Genomic DNA, 22,207 nt, shown 5'->3' with positions numbered 1-22,207 from the left:
TGGGGGATGAGAGAAACCCAGTGACAGGTCCTCTAAAGCCCTGAACTCTCCATAAAGAGACACTGGTCTCTGATCACTGCTAAGGGCTCTCACTGCAGGGTCAGCCTCGCACATACACCAGCATGCACGAGGGCCTTCACACACAATAAGCACACAGAACTATTTTAACATACATACTTGTAATTTAATCTGAGAAACACTGTGTGGGCGATGGTCAATTTCTACATAACGGATTCTGTTCACCTTTTGTTCCATCTAGACGGTTGTTTCAGATCATATTTCACGATTTGTTAACGATTTGTTAGGTTCTCTCCGCTAACGATTTGTTAGGTTTACTAGAACTACAAACACTTTATTTCATAAAAATCCTCCGTTCTCTCCAGTTTACAGTTCTGTCACCGGTCATTTACAGTTACAATATCCTCCCCACCCTCATCTCTCACACCAACACTGATAATTATTCCCATTTCACACCTGAAAGTCCTTTATTAGAAATGAAGTGTTACTTTAGCTTTTTGAAGACAGACATCTGAATCATATATTGAATGATTCAATGCTGCCACCTACATCTAATTGTGCTGTCTTTGCATCCACCCTCTTTCCTCTCGTTTGTCTATCTTTGTCCTCTTTCCTCTCGTTTGTCCTCTTTCCTCTCGTTTGTCTATCTTTGTCCTCTTTCCTCTCGTTTGTCCTCTTTCCTCTCGTTTGTCTATCTTTGTCCTCTTTCCTCTCGTTTGTCTATCTTTGTCCTCTTTCCTCTCGTTTGTCTATCTTTGTCCTCTTTCCTCTCGTTTGTCTATCTTTGTCCTCTTTCCTCTCGTTTGTCTATCTTTGTCCTCTTTCCTCTCGTTTGTCTATCTTTGTCCTCTTTCCTCTCGTTTGTCTATCTTTGTCCTCTTTCCTCTCGTTTGTCTATCTTTGTCCTCTTTCCTCTCGTTTGTCTATCTTTGTCCTCTTTCCTCTCGTTTGTCTATCTTTGTCCTCTTTCCTCTCGTTTGTCTATCTTTGTCCTCTTTCCTCTCGTTTGTCTATCTTTGTCCTCTTTCCTCTCGTTTGTCTATCTTTGTCCTCTTTCCTCTCGTTTGTCTATCTTTGTCCTCTTTCCTCTCGTTTGTCTATCTTTGTCCTCTTTCCTCTCGTTTGTCTATCTTTGTCCTCTTTCCTCTCGTTTGTCTATCTTTGTCCTCTTTCCTCTCGTTTGTCTATCTTTGTCCTCTTTCCTCTCGTTTGTCTATCTTTGTCCTCTTTCCTCTCGTTTGTCTATCTTTGTCCTCTTTCCTCTCGTTTGTCTATCTTTGTCCTCTTTCCTCTCGTTTGTCTATCTTTGTCCTCTTTCCTCTCGTTTGTCTATCTTTGTCCTCTTTCCTCTCGTTTGTCTATCTTTGTCCTCTTTCCTCTCGTTTGTCTATCTTTGTCCTCTTTCCTCTCGTTTGTCTATCTTTGTCCTCTTTCCTCTCGTTTGTCTATCTTTGTCCTCTTTCCTCTCGTTTGTCTATCTTTGTCCTCTTTCCTCTCGTTTGTCTATCTTTGTCCTCTTTCCTCTCGTTTGTCTATCTTTGTCCTCTTTCCTCTCGTTTGTCTATCTTTGTCCTCTTTCCTCTCGTTTGTCTATCTTTGTCCTCTTTCCTCTCGTTTGTCTATCTTTGTCCTCTTTCCTCTCGTTTGTCTATCTTTGTCCTCTTTCCTCTCGTTTGTCTATCTTTGTCCTCTTTCCTCTCGTTTGTCTATCTTTGTCCTCTTTCCTCTCGTTTGTCTATCTTTGTCCTCTTTCCTCTCGTTTGTCTATCTTTGTCCTCTTTCCTCTCGTTTGTCTATCTTTGTCCTCTTTCCTCTCGTTTGTCTATCTTTGTCCTCTTTCCTCTCGTTTGTCTATCTTTGTCCTCTTTCCTCTCGTTTGTCTATCTTTGTCCTCTTTCCTCTCGTTTGTCTATCTTTGTCCTCTTTCCTCTCGTTTGTCTATCTTTGTCCTCTTTCCTCTCGTTTGTCTATCTTTGTCCTCTTTCATTTCTTTGCGTCATTCATTTATTCAAACCCTAAATCTCACACCTTCTCCCATCTATACGTAACCTTCTTCCTCTCTGTCAACAAAATTCTCCCACTCCTAGTTATTTTTTTCTCTCTCAACATTGCCCTCAGTCTCTTCAAACCAGCCACCAGTCACTGCCCCACCCAAAATCACCCATCTTCCCTGTGTTGGTACACCCTCCCCCCCTTTATCTCCAACCCAGTTGGTACTCACCCAGATCAAAGTCCCTCAAACATCTGTGCTGCTGGCTGATGCCATGGCTGGGCCAGCTGGGCCCTCTGTCTGTCAGTCTGGGAGCAGTCCTCTATCTGTAAGTCTGTCTGTCTGCGTCTCTGGCTGTGTCCCTCTGTTTGCCTGGGCCTCCTGTCCGGCTGCAGAGAAGGAGAACACAAACAAGAGATTGAGAGGAGTGTGAGTGTGTGAGTTCATTGTGAAAAACAACCATTACAAAAAACCTTGACGCAAGACACATAGTCAGCGGTTTGTTTGTATCTGAACGGACTCAGGTACCTCAGTGTACGCACACAATAATACTTTGGGAATGTGTAGTGTAGGTTTAGTAAGGAAAGTGCAGCCAGACAGTACAAGGTAGGGCCCCAGTAGTTCAATCAGAAGGCCACCTCAGTGAGACTCCAATAACAGTGCTGTCTGTCTGGCCTCTCTCCCTGGCTGAACAGTTCCAGTCTATGGTGGAGGAGAAGCCTGTCCATCTCCTTCCCTGTCTACATGGCTTATGTCGCTCTGTCTCCCCCATGGACCGATGCCAAACAGAATTATTAAAACACTTCATTATGTCTAGTAGGGATGCACAATAAATCGGTGAGCATTTCGGAAAAGGCCTATATTAGTAAAAAAATGCCAACATCGGCACGATGTCTTGCGCCAATATGCAAAACCGATGTTAAAGCTGACGTGCATACCTATATAACGTAGGTAGATAACGTAATGACGCCACGAAAAATACAGCGCTACACAGAACAAAAGCATTAAAATACTAAGTGCACACTTCCAACAACCAAACAAGTCCAGCAGTCATTTGAAAGAGTAAGAACATTTCAGCGAGACAATTCAAAGGCAAAATCCATTAACGCCAAGATAAAGGAATTAATTGCCCTTGACAATCAACCCTTCTCTGTTGTGGATGATGTTGGCTTTCACCGACTGGTTGAGCCCCGGTACACACTACCAAGTAGGCACTATTTTTCAGAAGTTGCCCTACCAGAGTTACACAGTATTGTTGAAACGTACATCTATGATCTCACTGCTATTAGCTTCCCGACTGACATTTGGACCAGTGATGTCAGCCCCATTAGCATGCTGAGTCTGACAGCACAGTGGGTCGACAAGGATTCCGTACTGAGGAAAATCGTATTGCATGCTGAATGTGCTGGTTCTCATACCGCTGCAGCCATTTCAATAGCATTAGAGAACATGTTTGAAACATGAACACACTCCTAGCGCCATTCGAACAACTAACTGGAGAAATAAGCTCATCAACAGCGTCTGCAGCAGACGTGATACCCTCTGTCATGGCATTGAAACGCCTGCTCAACAAAACTGCCGACAGACCGGGGGGTTAAAACTTACAAAAGTCCTCGAGGCTGTGAACAAGCAATTCGGTGGCATTCTCTGAGCCTCTACTGTGTTGCCATCAAACTCGATGATAGGTACAAGGACCGCTACTTCGATGCAGACAAGGAACAGGGTTTACGTGAAATGTTACATACACAGATGGACAAGATGGAAACAGACACAGTGACTGTGTGCACCGAGGAAGCGAGGCATCGGACAGACAGATCAGAAACTTAACTGCTTGACATGCATGATGAAATCCTGGTTGATCCCCAATGAGAAATCACATCTCCCAAAAACCTTTTCAACATGACTCACCGGTCTCTACATTGCAGATGAGCTGAAGGCAGTCATCAATGACCTTGGACCACAGAAGGTATTTGCGCTGGTGACAGACAATGCTGCAAACATGAAGGCAGCTTGGTTTAAATTGGAAGAGTCCTAGCCTCACATCACACCCATTGGCTCTGCTGCTCATGCATTGAATCTGCTCCTCGAGGACATCATGGCACTGAAAACAATGGATACACTCTACAAGAGAGCCAAGGAAATGGTTAGGTATGTGAAGGGTCATCAAGTTATAGCAGCAATCTACCTCACCAAGCAAAGTGAGAAGAATAAGAGCACCACATTGAAGCCGCCCAGCAACACCCATTGGGGTGGTGTTGTCATCATGTTTGACAGTCTCCTGGAGGGGAAGGAGTCTCTCCAAGAAATGGCCATATCACAGCCTTCTGATATGGACAGCCCCATCAAGAGGATCCTCCTGGATGATGTATTTTGGGAGAGAGTGGTAAGCAGCCTGAAACTCCTGAAATCTATAGCAGTAGCCATTGCACGGGTTGAGGGAGACGGTGCCATTCCGTTTTATGTTCAGACTCTGCTTGCAGATGTAAGAGAAGATATCCATACTGCCCTTCCCACTTCACTGTTGCTCCAAGCAGAGGAAACTGTAGTTCTGAAATACATCAAAAAGCGTGAAGACTGCCTGAAGCCCATACACACCGCAGCGTACATGTTGGACCCCAAGTATGCTGGCAAGAGTATCCTGTCTGGTGCAGAGATCAACAAGGCCATGGTGTCATCACTATTGTGTCTCGCCACCTTGGCCTGGGTGGGGGCAAGGTTCTAGACAGTCTGGCGAAGTACACTTCCAAGCAAGGGCTTTGAGATGGAGACGCAATATGGCAGTCGTGCCAACATATCTCATCAGCCACCTCGTGGAAGGGACTTAGTGGATCTGAGGCTCTTACCCCTGTTGCCTCCATCGTCCTCCAAATCCCACCAACATCAACCGCCTCAGAGGGCAACTGGTCCTTGTTTGGGAACACAGGGAACACAGGCTGACCAATACAAGGGGTGAAAAATTGGTGGCCATCTGGGCAAATTTGAGGCTTTTTGAGCCTGACAATAAGCCATCCTCAACGAGGTTGGAAAGTGACAGTGAAGATGAGGCCTCAGATTATGATGTTCAAGAGGTGGACATTGAGAAGGTCCAGGGAGAAGACATGGACGCCTAAGAGGAAGACAACCAAAGCTTTAGTTTCTAGACTATCATTTTACAGATGTATGTTGAAAATGTTTTTGGGAGAAGTGATGGATCATTGGGGATCATTCAATATTCACTTTTGTTGTTCAGTGAAATTATCCCATGTGAAGAGTCAACTCATTTAATTAAAGTTCAATTTATAACTAAATTGTTTTTTTTATTTCTATTGGAAGGATTTAATAATTTGCAATTATGTCTACTTATGATAAGATAAAAGGTTTATGTTTATGGTAAACATATCCAATGCAAAAAAACATCTACATTTAAATGGCATTAATATCAACTCCCATGGAAAGTTGCCACCTCTGAATATTCCCCAAAATGTGTTATCAGTATAGATTTTTTTTTGACAATGAAAATATTGGATATCAGTATCGGCCAACAATGTCATATCGGTGCATCCCTAATGTTTAGTAATAAACACTAGCACTTCAGGGGGACAGAGACTCCCACATAACTGAACAAGAGAAACTTCATCAGGTTGTATGGTCCCTTTAAAATACATAGTAGTATTAGGCTTCATTTTATAATTTACAGACATGTACAAAGACAATAGCTGAGATGTGAGACACTTCAAGCTCTTCTGGTTTGTAAAGCAAAGTACTGTTTCAGAGCAGTAATCTAAAACAAATAGACCCAACTTGAGACCATGAAGAAAGCCAATCCAACCTGAATCACAACGCGAAGCCAAGTGCAATACCATTCTGACTAACAATGTCTCTCTGTGACATGCTCTGAATAAAGAACACTCTTCCCCCTCTCTTTAATCCAGACCCTGCCATAGCCCCTGGGTCAGAAAGTCAGAGAGAAGAGAGCTGGACTGAAGGAATGAATGGAATCATCTTAACACCCTCAGGTTTACACAAGCCAGTCAAAAATGTCAATCAGATGCAAAATATAGGGGCAAAATGCAAGCACGGAATGTGAGAGGCAGTGCTACTCTCAGAGGTGTGTGTCTCAGGGGGACAGAGGCTTGATCAATAGCTCACCTGCAATGAATATGTGAGTGTTCTTATTGACTGGACAAGCAGATGTGTATTCAAAACCTGACAACAGAAGCACGAGTCCAGTCGATATTTTTGGGCTCCAAAATCACTAATGCCTCCTGGTTCAAACACCATTTTAACAGGCAAAATGGGGATTAAGAGAAACTTAGGTCTGACAATATGCTGTGATTGTGTCAGACTACGTACAAAATAATGAGTCAACTGTGTGAGGTGAAGAGGCTGTGTCTCCGTGGTCCTGTGGTGGGCAGAGCCTTCCTGGTTGGTCTGTACAGTGAAAGTCATCTGGCTAAACCAGCCTTCAGACCTAAATAACAGCGGAACAGCTACTTAGATCTACTACCTCTACTGTCTGAATCGGAGACTAAAATCCCCTTGACTCACTGCAACAGCTATCCTCCTCGCCCTGTCTATGACCTATGACCATTTACTCTGCTTTCTCTCATCTCAATCGCTTCTGGCCATCCCTCCTTCACCCCCTCTTCTCCTTTCTCTGACCTGTACTCATTCTCTATGCATCAGTCTCCACCTTCCTCCTTCTCTTCCCTTCCCTCCCTCCCTCCCTGACTGATAGGCGTTGGTCAGCGGTGTGGTAATGAGTTGGAACTCCAGGAAATGAGGGTTGACCTGCAGTGTGTGATCCTGTAATCAGGTTGGGTAAACGCTGGGGCCTCGCCCTGCCACCCTCCTTGCCTCTGCACTCCCTGCCCCGGCCTGTCTGTCTGTCCACCAGTGAGCCTGATCGTTTAGTCAGGTTGGAGAGGGGAGGGGAGATGAGATGACAACACAGACACCCGCTGCCATCCATCCTGTCAAGACTCAATGGCAGAGCAAACCTACATCTCCACAGCTTGAGAGAGCAGGGATTGGATGGTGAGGAGGGGAATGAGGGAGAGGGAGGGAGGGGAAGAGGACAGGAGAGTAGCGGGGGGAAACAAAAGTGTAAGAAGAAAACAAATGGAAATCAGAAAAAGCAAAGTGAGGAAGAATGAGAGATGAGACAGGATGAAAGATGGGTTAATGTACTACAGGCTGATGAAAAAGAGAGAAGGGGGGCAGCAGACTAGACAAGGAGAGGATAAAAACAAAACTAGAAAGGATTGAAGACAAATTAAGCAGAGGGCGGAAAGGGACGGGGAGAGATGGGGATAGACATTAAAAGACGTCAGCCATGATACGGGGAAAAAGAGAGAAAAAAAGGACTGTTCCTCACAGGTTCACCGCTGCTGAAACCCCCTAAGACTTGAAAAAAAAGGAACATTTTGAGAGCGGCAGCTGGTTAGGGGGGTCACATCAAGCGCTTGACTATGTTTAAAAAGAGCCACTAAGAGTGAATAACTGTCATAATTATGAGCACAACTGGGCCATTCAACCCTGTGCTGCTGCTGCGCACACACAGTGGAGGATCTGGGTTATTCACACACACACAGGGCCATAAAGGAGTAACATGCCTAGGGTAATTCAAAGGTCGCCTACGATAGACTATCATCCTGTCCTGGGGGTGTACACCATCAGCCAATCCGGTGGCTACTTAATACTAGGGCTGGGAATTGCCAGGAATCTCACAATACGATATTATCACAATACTTAGGTGCCAATACAATACGTGTTACGATTCTGTATGTATTACAACTCGATGTTCCAAGCATATTGCTCACCATATGGTCTGCTGCAGAGGCACAACAGAGAGCCATGAGAAAATGCATTTTAATCAAGCTATTTAAAAAGAAGTTGGAGAACAATAATATATGAAGGAAAAATACTCGAGTTTTGGTGCAGGTACAGCCAATTAGCGCAAAATTAACATTGCGATATTGTCAAAACAATACAATATGGCCTCCTGAGTGACGCATTGGTCTAAGGTGCCACTACAGCCTCCAGTTCTATCCCAGGTTGTGTCACAGCCGGCCGTGACCGGGAGTCCCATGGGGTGGGCGCATAATTGGCCCAGCGTCGTCCGGGTTAGGGGAGGGTTTGGCCGGGGGATTTCCTTGGTTCGTCATGCTCTAGCGACTCCTTGTGGCCGACCGGGCACCTGCAAGCTGACCTCAGTTGTCAGTTGGACGGTCTTTCCTCCAACACATAGGCACACATTGGTGCAGCTAGCTTCTGGGTTAAGTGAGCAGTGTGTTAAGAAGCAGCGAAGCAGAGCAGTGTGGCAGGTCATGTTTCGAGGGACACAACTCCCACAGAACTAACTACTTGACCTCTTACTCCCCTCTCTCTCTAGATGAAAGCCTGCGACTAATGAAGGCTGGCTACCCAACAACCTGTCCACTTGACCCCATCACCTCCTCCAGACCATCTCTACAGACCTTCTCCCATTCCTAACTTGCCTCAAACTCATCCCTGACCACTGGCTGCGTCCCCTCTGACTTCAAGTTTGCCTCTCCTTAAGAAACCAACACTTCCTTCCTCTGACGTCAACAACTACAGACCAGTATCCCTTCTTTTCTATCCAAAACACGAGCGTGCTGTAACTCTCTCGTTATCACTATCAGAACAATCTTGTTGATCCTAACCAGTTAGGCTTCGAGTCGTGTCACTCATCCGAGACTGCTCTCCACTCTGCCAAAGCTGACTCGGTGTCTGCACCACGTACACTCACTACTGGTGTCCCCCAGAGCTCAGTTCTAGGCCTGCTCCTCTTTACACTAAGTTATTCTGCTCTGTCATATCCTTTCATGGTCTTCCTATCATTGCTATGCAAATGACACTCCACTTTTTCTCTTTCCCCCCCTTCTGACAGTCAGGTGGAGACACGCATCTCTGCGTGCCTGGCATATCTCAGCTTGGATGTCGACCCACCACCTCAAGCTCAACAAAACACAGCTGCTCTTCCTCCCAGGGAAGGCCTGCCCGCTCCAAGACTGCTCCATCACAGTTGACAACTAAAAGGTGCCCCCCTCCCAGAGTGCAAAGAACCTTGACGTGACCCTGGACAACGCTGTCATTCTCTGCAAACATCAAAGCAGTGACTCGCTCCTGCAGGTTCACTCTCTTCAGAGTACAACCTTTCTGCACACAGGAAGCGGCGCAGGTCCTAATCCAGGCACGTCTAGACTACTGCAACTCTTTTGGGTTGGCTACCAGCTTCTGCCATCAAACTCCTGCAACTTGGTGGAACAAGCTTCCCCCTAAAGTCAGGGCAGCGGAGTCCCTGCCCATCTTTCAAAAACATCTGGAAGAAATGTGTTGAGGGAAATGTACTCGATACAATTATGATGTATTCTCACACCTAACCATCTTAAGATGAATGCACTAATTGTAAGTCGCTCTGGATAAGAGCTTCTGCTAAATGACTAGAATGGAAAACATAGAATGAACAGTATGTGCTCACAGACCTAGACACACATTATGGTTACATATGGTTCTTATGCATAGCTCATTTGTGTATGCAAATACGCATCTTGACAGGAACTGTAATACAAATCTGTTTATTCGTGAAAACTTGAACTAAGAGGGTAAATCAATTTTAGCCCCTTTTTGAAAGCACCCCTTTTGATTTGAAGCAAACTTTACATACATATTTGCCCATTGTAGAAGTGCTCAAAAAGTTAATTTTTGGGCCCGAATGCCAAAAGATTCATGAAGTTAAAAAGGTACCAGAAATCCTTGTCTTCATCACTGCAAAAGAGAAACGGTTGAGATTGATATCAAAAACTCCTCAATTTGTAATTTTTATTTCATTTTTTACCTTAAACGTTATTTTTCTAAAAACACGTAAACTACTGTTTAATTCGATGTACATATGTTGTAGCTTAGAGCCTTGTGTTGTGCTCACCATCGGTGTCATGTTTTGGTAACTAAATGTACTGAAATGGGAATAAAATTGACATTTCCACTTTCAAATTGTACCACAAAGATGGTGTGAGGGAGAATGTTGCCTTGAATGGGAACATCTGTTTGTTTTAATTATACTGTTTATACTCCATAGGAAACCTATTGAAATCATAGAAATGTAGACAATATAAATATGACCATTTAAGTTGACATCTGATGGTGGGTGGACCGGCAGCCATCTCTGTGGTAGTAATTAGAAGTTACAATTTTAATTGAATTTACATTTCAATGGTGTAGCAGCTAAACTACAGTGGTCTTACAGTGGCCGTCTGAAGGAGGGATAGGTCCATTCTATGAATAATTGTTCTACGCTTGAAATGACATCCACCATTCAAGAGCATGTTGTGTCTCAACAGATAGCGGGCACAACACAAAACACGCAGAAGATGTGAAGTTGGGTCGAAGCTACAATATACACCCATCAACAACAAAAATCTGAGTTTCCTCATTTATGCTAATTAGTAAAAACGTTTTTTTATTATAAAATTTTTTGGGAAGAAATTATCAAATAGTTTGACAACCCTGCTTGTGAGCTTTAGATATCATTTCAACTCAACAGTTTATATTTTCCCAGTGATGAAGACATGGATGTCTCATGGTATGGTATACAGTGGATAAACTTTGAGCACCTTTATCTACTGAATGTTTTGGCAATTAGGTCCAAAAAGTCACTTTCTGGCCCTTTCTTCCATGAGCAAACATCAATGGAAAGTTTTGCTTAAATCAAAAGGGATGCCGTCAAAAATGTATTGAATTCAAATGGATTAAACCGACAGACAATTGTGTGTGCGCGCGAGTACTGCGTGTGTGGGAGTCAGATAATGGGTGAGGACTGATGAGTCCAAGCCTAATCTCTGGTCATGTTTACACAAACACACATTCAGATAAATACAGCCCCCCTGACCCCTTCACATAATTTCAACAACTCCATCTCCTAACCTCTCAAGCACCATCTCTTTTTATCTCCTTTTCCCACTATCACTCTCCTTCAAATTTACCATTCTTAATCCATGTCCTCCCTCCCCTCTTTTTCTCTGCCCATCCACAATAGCAGCCTTTCCAGGAGGGCCATCAATCTTCTTCAAGGAGAGCAGAGCCAGAGAGCGCTAAGGCTACGGCAGATTACCAGCTCTCCTTACTGATCACTGCTGCTGCTCACTGGACAACACAGGGAGGGAGGCACAGGGAGGGAGATCGTGGTTGGAGCCCCAAACCAGGAGAGAGCTACGCCCACCAAATCTGCAAAAGGTATTTGCATCCTAATTCAGAGGTGTATACATTTAAATCCAAACTGAGAACTTCCTACCTGTCCAACCCACACCCGTCTGTCTGTCTGTCCCCTGAGAGGACTCAGAGCCTAAGGAGAGAGCATTTAGCTAGGTTTTCTATAGATAGATAAGACCCACTTCTAGTCTTTAGTCTATATGTAATGACAGGGTAGAGGTAATAGCCCAGTGATTGTGGGGATCCATAACCAGCCTACAAGGGTCGGCTTCCACTTACAGCCTGTGAGATACGGTAGAGTTAGAGGGAGAGTGTAGGACAAGTGAGGGGCAGATAAGATAGAGGTGGAAGAGAGGGGAGCATTATGCGTTAGGTAGAGGCTGGGAGGCAGGGGTGCAATGAAGCAGTTGATGTTTATTCACTTGTCAAAACGCTACAGGCAAAGAAAGACATGCGAGGTGTGCCTTCCGGAGACTTCTGGGCAGAACAGAGAGGGGTGTGTGTAGCTAAGGGGAGGTATTATGGTGTTAGTGTGGGGGGTGTTAGATATTTATTTACAGGCCAGGATTAGGGGGATGAGGCAGAGAAGAGACGTGACCTTGCAGCCAAGAGTTGTTGTTTTTTTACGAGACACCTCACAATAATCCACACACCCACGCCTGTGCCACCACCAAGGCCAGTCCTCTACTCTAGAGAGAGGCTGGTGGAGAGGGGGGAGAGGAGGGGGTGAGGACTGAACGACAAGGGCTCAGATCTTATATATCTCCATGCTATCTTCGGTAACCCCCTGCAAGTTCAAAATCTAACTGGAATAATAAGAATCACTAATATCATTCTGCAATGTAAGGCCCTGTCCTTGTTTCTCCTTCTGAAAACAGGGTCATCTCAGCTTGGATAAGAACCTAAGCACCAGGATAGATTTATACATTTATCCTATAATGTAATGCAATGCCTCTTCCTCCTCACTGAGGTTAATGCTTTATACCTTTATCCTATAATGTAATGCAATGCCTCTTCCTCCTCACTGAGGTTAAGACTTTATACATTTATCCTATAATGTAATGCAACGCCTCTTCCTCCTCACTGAGGTTAAGGCTTTATACATTTATCCTATAATGTAATGCAACGCCTCTTCCTCCTCACTGAGGTTAAGACTTTGGGGGTGTTGCCAACTTTCAGTACGCTGTCACCTTGTTGTCTGGGGATCAGAGTTGAGGACAGGGGTTATACTTAGAGCTGTCTACATACTGTACGTCCATCCACAGCACTGACTTGGGATCAGTAGCTCTGTTCGGGGCCTCTGTGCCACATGGCGGGGAGGAGAGGTACGGCTCAGCGCTAAAGACTGACACTAACTTAATCACTGATAATTGAGTCGGCTGCTGGGGAAGGTGCAACATTAAAAGGGGCAATCTGCAGTTAAGGGATGGGGCAGGAGAAATGTAACCACTATGAAATTCATAGGCAGAGCTATGAATGCAAGGACTGACAAAATGTAAGTTTGAACTATTTTTTGAGGCTATATAGTATTTGTTTACACTTAGTTTACAAACAGTGGAGTAAAACAAGGTTATATTTTGGGTTTTGATGGGGTATGACAGTAGAACTAAGCTCATGGGGCATTTCTAAGTTATATTATTCAAGAATCAAATGGGTACTTATCATTCATAGATTTAAAAAATGGATGCCGCAACTGCAGATTGCCCATTTAAAGGATAAAAACAGTAGGCAGGGCTGGCTCAGCCTGTCATTGGGTGTCTAATCACTGAGAAGACGCACACATGCGCACACACACATCAGATCACTACCGGCTATTAGCTCAGAACCACTCAGGAACCTCAAAGGGGCTTTGATCAGTCGAGGGGCGAGGAGAGCAAACGGACATGGGGGGCGAGGACACAGCACACACCGTCAGAGGAGTGAGGGACAGAAAGACAGACAAGATGAGTGTCCTTCCCTGTCATCAGGACCCTGAGGTGTCCAAGGAGATGACAGTGGGGCATATTCAAAGGGGTTTCTACCTCCATAGCTGCCCCCAAGAAGCTTGGATCAATTACACTGTAATTACACTGTAACTGCTTAAGTTAGGCTGCTACCCCAAAAGTCAGGGTGCTACCCCCAAAGTTAGGGGGGAATGTAACCCCATTCCATGGCCTTCAATATCATCAACTTGAGCAACAACACATGTTCTTGCTAGTGATCCCAGCAGCAGTTTTAGTGAGTGATGAGACAGGTAAAGTGACAGTGGGTTGTATAAAGCCTATAGCAGTGGGTTGTGCATAGCCTATAGATAGCTGGTGAGTGGATTTATGAAGATGGAGGGGTCCTGTAATAGAGTGTTGATGAATTGACCAGACTCCACCCTTTCCTGACCATAGGGAGCATGTCTGGGAGAATGAGACTGGAGATCTGTCAAACTGTCTGGAGCTGCAGGGTTAAATATCAACTGATTAAACTACTGCTCTATCGAACGACAGAGAAGAAAGGAAAGGACACACTAGGAAAAAGCCCAACAGGAACAAGCAGAGAGAAGGACAAGCAGAGAGAGGACAAGCTCTTCCCTCTTATTAAGAGTTTCTCCCACAAATGCTGACAACCTCACACTGCCAAATTAAAGGTTTTTGAGTACACACACACACACACACACACGTTTCATTATTGTGCCGCAACATCCACACACTTTGCTGTCGTGGCTCAGTGCATGGATGCCGTGAGATCAAAGATTTTACAGATCGCATGAGATGCTTTAGCGGTGGACTGCAGGGGTCTGACATCCCCTGCCATGGAGACAAAGGTATGGAGCAATGGAGGAGAGGGAGCAATGGAGGAGTGAGAGAAATGAAGAGGGAAAAAGAATGAGAGAGCAGGAATCCAAATGAAAGGCTGCCAAGTAAAAAGAGGTAGAGTATCTGTACACTGAAAAGCAATAGTAAGCAGACATAATTAAAGAAGATGAGAAATACATTGGCAATGTGTGAGAGAAGTAAGCACAGCATACATCATATACATTGAGCTTTTAATTCTGAAATGGGCAGAAGAATGTAGATTTGAGTTGAAGACAAAATGCCGCACACAAAAATCACAATATCAAACAATTTCTCTGATCAGAATTGGATCAGAGGCCAACAGAGTAATGTTTTATTTAGGGATGTGCCAAATGGACATTTTTTCTTAACGTTTAAACTGTCATGTTTTGGGGGGGGGGGGGGGGGTCCGTTTAAACCGATAAGAAAGAAAAACTATCCACATTTATTCATAATGCAAATTAAAATGGTCCTATTACAGATGTATTACCGTTAGGGCCGGGCAATGAAATGATCTACCGCGACCCTTTACACACACAGAATGCAGTACAGTAACATGTCCATAATTTATCATTTTGACAATTTAAATTCTGCTCCAGCATAGAACTTTCAATTGTTTCCCTGACAACAAACATTGCTGATTGATGTGCTGCTGTGTCATTTATGCAGTTTTTTTTATGGTAGGGTAGCTAGAAGTGCTTTCTTTCTACTAAATGTCTTCGTAAGTCGCAATAACTAACATACTTTAAAGTACTGTTTTTTAGTCAGAGCACAAGCAGCAGGCATGCTAGGATTGAAAGTTCTGGTCGCCTAGTGATGGAAGGTAGTCCCTCTTCGGCATTCATTTACAGACAAGTAAAATGGCGTTCATGTCTCCAGAGAAGGTTTCTTGTCGGCATTTAGCCTACCCTAACAGTCAAACAAGCATGTCGTAACCGAGGCGCTTTCAAGGGGACACATCATTATATCTGAAAATGGTCATCAATACAGGCTACACCAGTAGCCTACTGTAATTTCTTATGAAACACCCCTACCCACTAAGCAACTAAGAGAAGCCTACCCAGTGCAAGACTGGCCCGAAGATACTGTATACCGCCAACACCAGTGCCATGAATAGCCTAAGCGAGGATATTCTACATGCAACAGACCAGACTGAACACACACTTGGGTCATTAGCAAAGAGAAAGAGCAGGCAGGCCAGCATGAGGGAGAGAGAGGAGGGGCAGGCAGAACCGTACTCGTCTTGGTAATCTGCATCTCGCAATGTCTTAATTGTCTTCCATGCCTCGCAAATTCACCAAAGTAGCCTAAAGTTCACTTCTTCCTCTCTGAGTTGATTTAAATTACACTACCTTCTGTAGGCCTTTATAGCCAGTCTAGTTGGGCTATAACAAAGGGATTTAAAAAATAATGATAACTGCACTGTGACTTTAATATGTGGGGTGGGGGTTCGGTTAGGGATTTCTCTTAACTTTAAGGATCCCAACTTCATTGAAATGTTCACACCCTTAGTTTAATTAATGTACAGACAGAAAAAATTCCTACATGTCAAAATGTAGGTGATATGTATATTGGTACATAGTGGAGCGGAAGGTAGCCTAGTGGTTTGAGCGTTGGACTAGTAACCGAGAGGTTGCAAGTTCGAATCCCGAGCTGGTAAAAAAATAAAATCTGTCGTTCTGCCCCTAGACCGTCATTGAAAATAAGAATTTGTTCTTAAATAAATAAAGGTTAAAAAAGTTGGCTACAGCTTCATGTCCAAACCGATGCTGACATATTTAGCCATAAACATAATTGTTTAAAACCTGGAAATGTAATGTAATTTTATGAACCTTGTTTCAAAGTAGCCTAGCATAGCCAAAATACAACCATAGAAATGTTGAGGGAATTATTTTAACACTTAATACACCATTGAAAACAGCATGATTCCCATGTTCTACTGGTTTTCAGCATAATCCTAATCCTCATATTAGTAAACCATGCTAGTTAATGCATCTTTAGATCTCCCCTTAATTTTTACATGAAACCACTGGTGCATGCAGTGCGCTGCTGAGATGTTTTCCTGCTAATTGTATTTTGGAACATTCGCGCATAGCCTACAGCCATGATCGCATTGTTGAGCTGAAAATATAAAGAAATAAAACTATCAACATTTTAAGCTAAAGCGGTCTGATCTGTTGCATCATTGGTTTAAAAAATATATATACATATGTGCAGTGGTTAGATGAACTTTAAAACAGTCTGTTTATCAGACATTAAAACAGTTTGTTTAACAGACATTTATCATCATCACAGGGACAACGGGACTCCCTTAATATCGAGCCCTGTAGGGAAAAGTATTTTGTTGTAATTGTAACATTGTATTTTGAGATAGGCTTGACTATGCAAAGAGTGTAGCAAATATTGTGGTCTGATTCTCTATGGTAAAAAAAAGATGGTAATGCATGGGTCCTTGATCATACAATGACGTGCAAATGGTGTTCGTGGCATGACAAGCAAAAAGTTTATGTCTAGCCCTGCCACTCCATATTCCCTTGACAAGATCTCCTCAGCGATGTCAGCTCTGCCTCATGAATATTCATCCACTTCATTAACACACAAGTGGGGAAACAACATATTGCATGAGCCTGACATTATTTGGAGAGAAGGAATAAAATACAGATGGGACAGACGCTAGAGAAAGAGGAGAGTCCACTAGTAGAGACAGACAACACAATAACTCTTTACTGAACCTCAAGAGTACCAGAAAGTTGTCCTACATTATTCCACGATCCAGCAGCCCCCTTCCAAACCCAGATAAGGCTCTATAAAAGCAGAAGCAAAGGCAAGGACATCAGGCTGGGAATTACATGCCATTTTACCTTGGAAATCCTCCAGGAACAAAGGCGACAAACAGCTGCAATTTCTCTGCTCATGTCTGGCTCCACACACAATGAACAGCTAAGTGCAGCGTGGAGGAAGCCAGAGCAATCTGCTGTCATTCTACTGCCATTCAGCCAGAGAAGAGAAGAGAGTCTGCTACTTGGTGTTGTTTTTCCAACCTGCCCCCACAAATACACACACTCAATCACACAAGTGTACAAAGAATGTATGTTTCCTGCACCTAGGTTATGCAAACCCACTCCCACAACAGAGACATACTCAAATCCACTTAGCCACAGACACACACTGACAAACCTACACACAAACAAGATTATTTTCTCTTTATGCTGTAATGCCAGTGAATCTCTTAAGAGGGACGGCCATGGGGGAAATCTCCATTCTCTAGTGATGTCCTCAGAGACCCAGTGAGACAGCACACGATATTTCTCAGCTAACCTCTGATGACTGAAAAAGTGGGCCGCTTTGGGGAAGCGATAAGACAAAGTCAGTCGTCACCCAAAAACTTTGTCCGGCCTTGTCCCCAGCTCTTTAAGGGCTGCGTAGCGAGGGTCTCGGACAAAAACACCCAACTATAATTGGAACACGGCCCAGGAATCGATACTGCTGCTCAAGTAACGGTCCTCAGCCAGAGCCATTTCATATTATACCCTCCATACCTGTTTCTCTGACAACAAAAAAAAAGAAAAGAAAAAAACTCAATTTCAGAATGGTATGAACTATCGATTTCACTACCGCAATCCTCTTCCACCCCCAACATCACCTCTCTCCCCCCATCTCACTCGCTCTCTCTATACCTCCACCTCACCTACTATATAACTCCTTTTCTCGTTCCATCTTATCTAGATTTGTTCATCTTTGTACCTCCATCTTTGCACATAACACTCCTCACTCCACCTGCATTAAACCCGTTGCTCTCACTCCCAATTACCTAGACGATAGTTTAGTATCTCCCTCTGTAAAGTCTCACTTATCTTTCTCCCTCCATCCCTGTCTGGGCATCTCTTTGTATCATTTCACCTTTGACCTTGAATTTGCACAGCTCTTAAACCCTGTCTCACCCAACCCTCAGAGATACTACCCCTAGATGGGTGATTCATTCCCCAAATACCAAACAGCCATAGGGAAATTACCTTTGAATTCAATTGGCCTCGCATCACAACAGCAAGATGCTCTACTGCTGCTTTCCAAGCTCAAATGGCAGTAAATACCAGCACGATTAGATCTGACTTTGGGGCCACAGCCGCTTCTAAATCACTGCATTGTCATTGATATTCAGATAGCTTCTCGGGGTCAGCGGCAAGGCTACTCGGCCAGGGAGAAGTAGGCCTCAAGCCCCCAGACCAGGCAGGCCTCCAGCCCACACTCTCCACACCCAGCCAGCCAGACGCTCACTAAGCTAAACCGCCACCAGCACAGCAAGGCAGCACATTTAAATACATCTAAATGGCAGATGGAATGAGCTGTGCCCGGTTTCCCGATACCGATGGAATTTACACTTACGAGTGTTTCAACAATGCATCTTTCCAATAACGGCCAAAGATGTAATACGCGTTTCCCAAAACACCACGCAGAGAGAATGGTCGCTAAGTGCATTGTAGGAGCATGTGTCGATACTGTTAGGCCGGAAAGAAAAGGCAGTGCTGCTCTCGGATTAGCTTTCTCCATTACCTTAACATTATAATGATTTCACAATACTGACGACGGATCAGAACTTAGAATGAAGTTACCACCTAAGGCTGCAAATATTGAGGCGTCTTATTCTAATGCTTACCCAATAAAAATGCACTAAGTCACCAATTGGCACATCATTGCGCATATTAGGCTACACATCATGAAATATATTGAGGCAAATTAGAGAAATTTGCCAAATAGAACATGAAATATATTTCTATATGATTGAAATAGGCCTATAGCTTATTGTTAATATTTGAATGCAGTTCTCAGTTTTCATTTGAATAATATTTTTAAACATAGCTTGGAATTAATTGCAAAGACATTGACAACTCTGTATTTGTAGTTATCGGCAGTCACAGAGAGACCGATAAACCATTTGATTCTGTTTAGCAGAGATCTTCTGTGTTTAAAATGACGTGGAGGGGCATCTAACGGCGGACTTAGCTGTTCTACAAGCAGTCTGAGGCCAGCATTAAATTCCAAGCATTTTCAAGTGCAACGTTGGATTTAACAATGCTCCTACGAAGGCTCTAACGATGAACTGAGCCTTATGATGCTTTTGGGAAACCGGCCCTAGGTTTGTGTTTCACTTTAAAATGGATGCCATAATGTAATGGAAGAGCAGCAGGCTTGGTTTTAGTCTGGCTGAAAAATGGCCTGGCGTCTCTTTAAGGTAACAAAAAACATCCACTTCGTCTGCGTCAGTCCTGCTCCCACCCTGTTATTGGAGTGCAGGAATGAGCAGTGGAAAACAATTAGATACCGCCACTGTCTGCATCAGTCACACGCACAAAAAATACATTTCATCCCACACATCCGAAACAGCCAATAGCACAGGCAGGCATTTGCGACCCCAATCCATATTTCAATTTCCAACCTCTCAGCAAAGTAATTCAATACTTGTTGCATTCCCTCACAAGTAATCAGCATTGTGAGAAATGGGCTTCTTCTAAAGCTGTACCTGTAGTGTCACACTGACTCACACACATTTACTGGAGCTGCACACAGACCTATTACCACCATTATCCACACACACACACATATATATATATTTAACACAGGTGGAAAGACACAGTCACACAACTAAACTGCCTGGATGCACACTCTGGTGCTCTTCTCCTCATGGCTCTGTGGCCATGTGGAAGCGGAGGCTGGTGAGTATTAGCGACAAATTTAGGAGCTTAAACAGCGACAGCTTTACGATGCCTGAGCGGCCTCTACCACTCCATTGCTGTCAGATTACATTAGCTTGCCCTTCGCCATGCACTTCGATTGGCTGTTATTCCTAGCAGTTACAGAAGCACCTTGCGTAAATAAAACAAAGTGTTCTGTCCTATGGATGGTGTGTAGAGTGCATCTCCGCTAAATCGAGTGCTGTCCTATTTAACATATAACATAGAATGGATGGAGTTGGCTGGGAAGTGGTGGCTGGCTAGGGGTTTGTGTGCAGTGAAACGACTAGGTAGGCATTGCAGTACCAGTAACTTTTGAAGTGTTCCATCGCCAGTCATGGTCATGAAGGTGTTGTGCAACGGAAATGTATTTTACCATTTTGGCCTAATCACTGACTACAGCCTGACTTTAACTACGGAACAATGGAACCCTGTGCCTGCTCTGAGGATCCTTTCCTGTCAACGCAGTCTGGAAGGACGTACAAAATTTGTCTTCATACAGAGAAGCACATTCCTGTTGACAACCACAGGGTTTTCCTTACCGTTATGAGATGGCTGTCTCTCAGAACAGCCACACTGACTGATGAGGCCAGCATGTCAAATCAAGGTAAGTACTCCAGTCAGACAAGTACTCCACTCACACCAAAATGACTTTCCCAGTTAAAACAGCTGCCAAGATGAAGTCTCTGTACTCAAGCCACAACTAAACACATGTCTGTCTTCAGACTTTCACAGGCCCCATTTTCCTCATCAATAGAGCCAAAACTCTCACTTACACTGAAATAGTGTAGGCCTATCAGTTTTGAGGTGTCTGTTGGAGCAGGTGTGTACCAGGTGAATGACTACTTCTAGTGCAGCTCCTTGAGGGCAGCTTTTAGGACTGGGACTGTAGTGGGTGTCCCAGTAGTTGTTATCTATGCTGTCTCAGAGCATACCTCAATAAACCACTCAGATGCTCAACTTAACTCCAACAAAGCTCCCTCAGTTTCAACCTGCGTGTGTTTACAATCTGGAAAAATGCAGAAGGACCACACAAGAATGATTGAAAATTCCCACAGCACTTCATGTACTAAAACTAATCTTGCGTCAACATTTTATTTGGTGAAATACCAGCTGTGCCCCAAAACGCCCACTTAAAAAACATCTGCCACCGTAATTCGCTCTGTCTGTGCGTGGTTAACCATACTGACAATTTCACAGTTTCTCATCTTTAGGCAGGACCTTATTCTGCAATGCAGCAACCCCTCAGCCTGGCTCTTCACATTCTCTATGGAGCTCCGTTTCTGGCAAAGGACACTGTGCTGCACAACTCATGCAAACAAATACGGGAGACAAGTGATGGTCACTATCTGGCAGGATACAGGCAGTTGTGGGATGGTGGCTTCAGAGGAAATTGTGGGTTCATAATGTGGCAAAAAAAATGCTTTTACTTACGCACAGGGCCCGTGTGAGAATTACTCATGTATTCATTTCTAGAAATAACCCACCTCTTTCCCGCACACCAACTGCATAAAATGAATATTTCCTTCACAAATGGTCAAGCTAAAACCAGCTGTCAGACAAGCGCGAGGCAGCTTAGATTGGCTAGCTAACTAGCTCAGCTGGCTAACCAACTAGCTAGCAAGCTGGCTAAGTAGGAAACTACAACAAGTGTTTTGTTACATTTTAGCACGATTAGCTAATGTTTGGTAGACGATTTGTCAGGGCTAGCTTCCGACGAGCTAGCTACCAGTCTGCTGGTTAGTGAACTAGCTAGCGAGCGAACGTTCGCTAGCTAAGTGTAGCTTGCTATCTCGAACATCAACAGTCGAGATTGTTGAGAAGGTAAAATAGATAGATACAAGTTGGCTACGTGCCTTCCGTATTCCTGTTAGATACCAAACTCACATGTTCACTGGTGTTTAGTCTCAGAATGAAAGCGAGTACAAACAAAGTTTCCTTTTGTTTTAAAACTCACCTTTTTTCAGTCTGTTCCACGACAGGATAGGATTTTTTTTTGTCAGCACTGGCACTCTACATCCGGGTTATGCCTGTGACGAAAGCATGCACGCCCATGCCAAAACATTGCCATGCTTTGTTATTTTAGCTAAATACTTTATTCATGAATGTACATGTCTTATTAATAGATTTATTCATGTAAATATAAAAGTCAAAAACGTCTGTTTATTATTTTTGATAATTAAATTGAACATTAAATAAACACAATTCATTCTTCTCAGAGCAAAAAAAACCCAATCAAGACAAGTTATTTTTATAATGTATTGTCTGTATTCCCCTCACTGTCGTTTGCAATGCTTGTATACTCTGTTGTAAACTCATTGTATTTCTATATATTTTGAATTGGTTTACAATAAAGTATACATTAAAAATATAATTGCCATGCTGTGATAGGACAGTCAGTATGTGAAAAAACCTGATGATAAAGTCTTCTTCTTCCTCTTCTCCTTCTTTTTCAA

The 22,207-nt window shown here is 43.7% G+C and overlaps 1 protein-coding gene across 1 annotated transcript in view; it reads right to left on the bottom strand.

The window, feature by feature from the left end:
* The window catches only part of LOC139422319 (speckle-type POZ protein), an 80,541-nt gene extending 58,762 nt beyond the window's left edge, over positions 1-21,779 (bottom strand). The window contains exons 1-2 of the mRNA XM_071173513.1: positions 21,709-21,779; positions 2,240-2,397 (exon numbers count right to left, since the gene is read on the bottom strand). The gene's annotated coding sequence lies outside the window, so the exon portion shown is untranslated. The remainder of the gene's footprint in view (positions 1-2,239; positions 2,398-21,708) is intronic.
* Between the last annotated feature and the right edge of the window lie 428 nt (positions 21,780-22,207).

The sequence above is a fragment of the Oncorhynchus clarkii genome, chromosome 12, assembly GCF_045791955.1.
Source record: "Oncorhynchus clarkii lewisi isolate Uvic-CL-2024 chromosome 12, UVic_Ocla_1.0, whole genome shotgun sequence".
NCBI lineage: Eukaryota > Metazoa > Chordata > Actinopteri > Salmoniformes > Salmonidae > Oncorhynchus > Oncorhynchus clarkii.
This window is presented reverse-complemented; position numbering and strand designations above follow the sequence as displayed.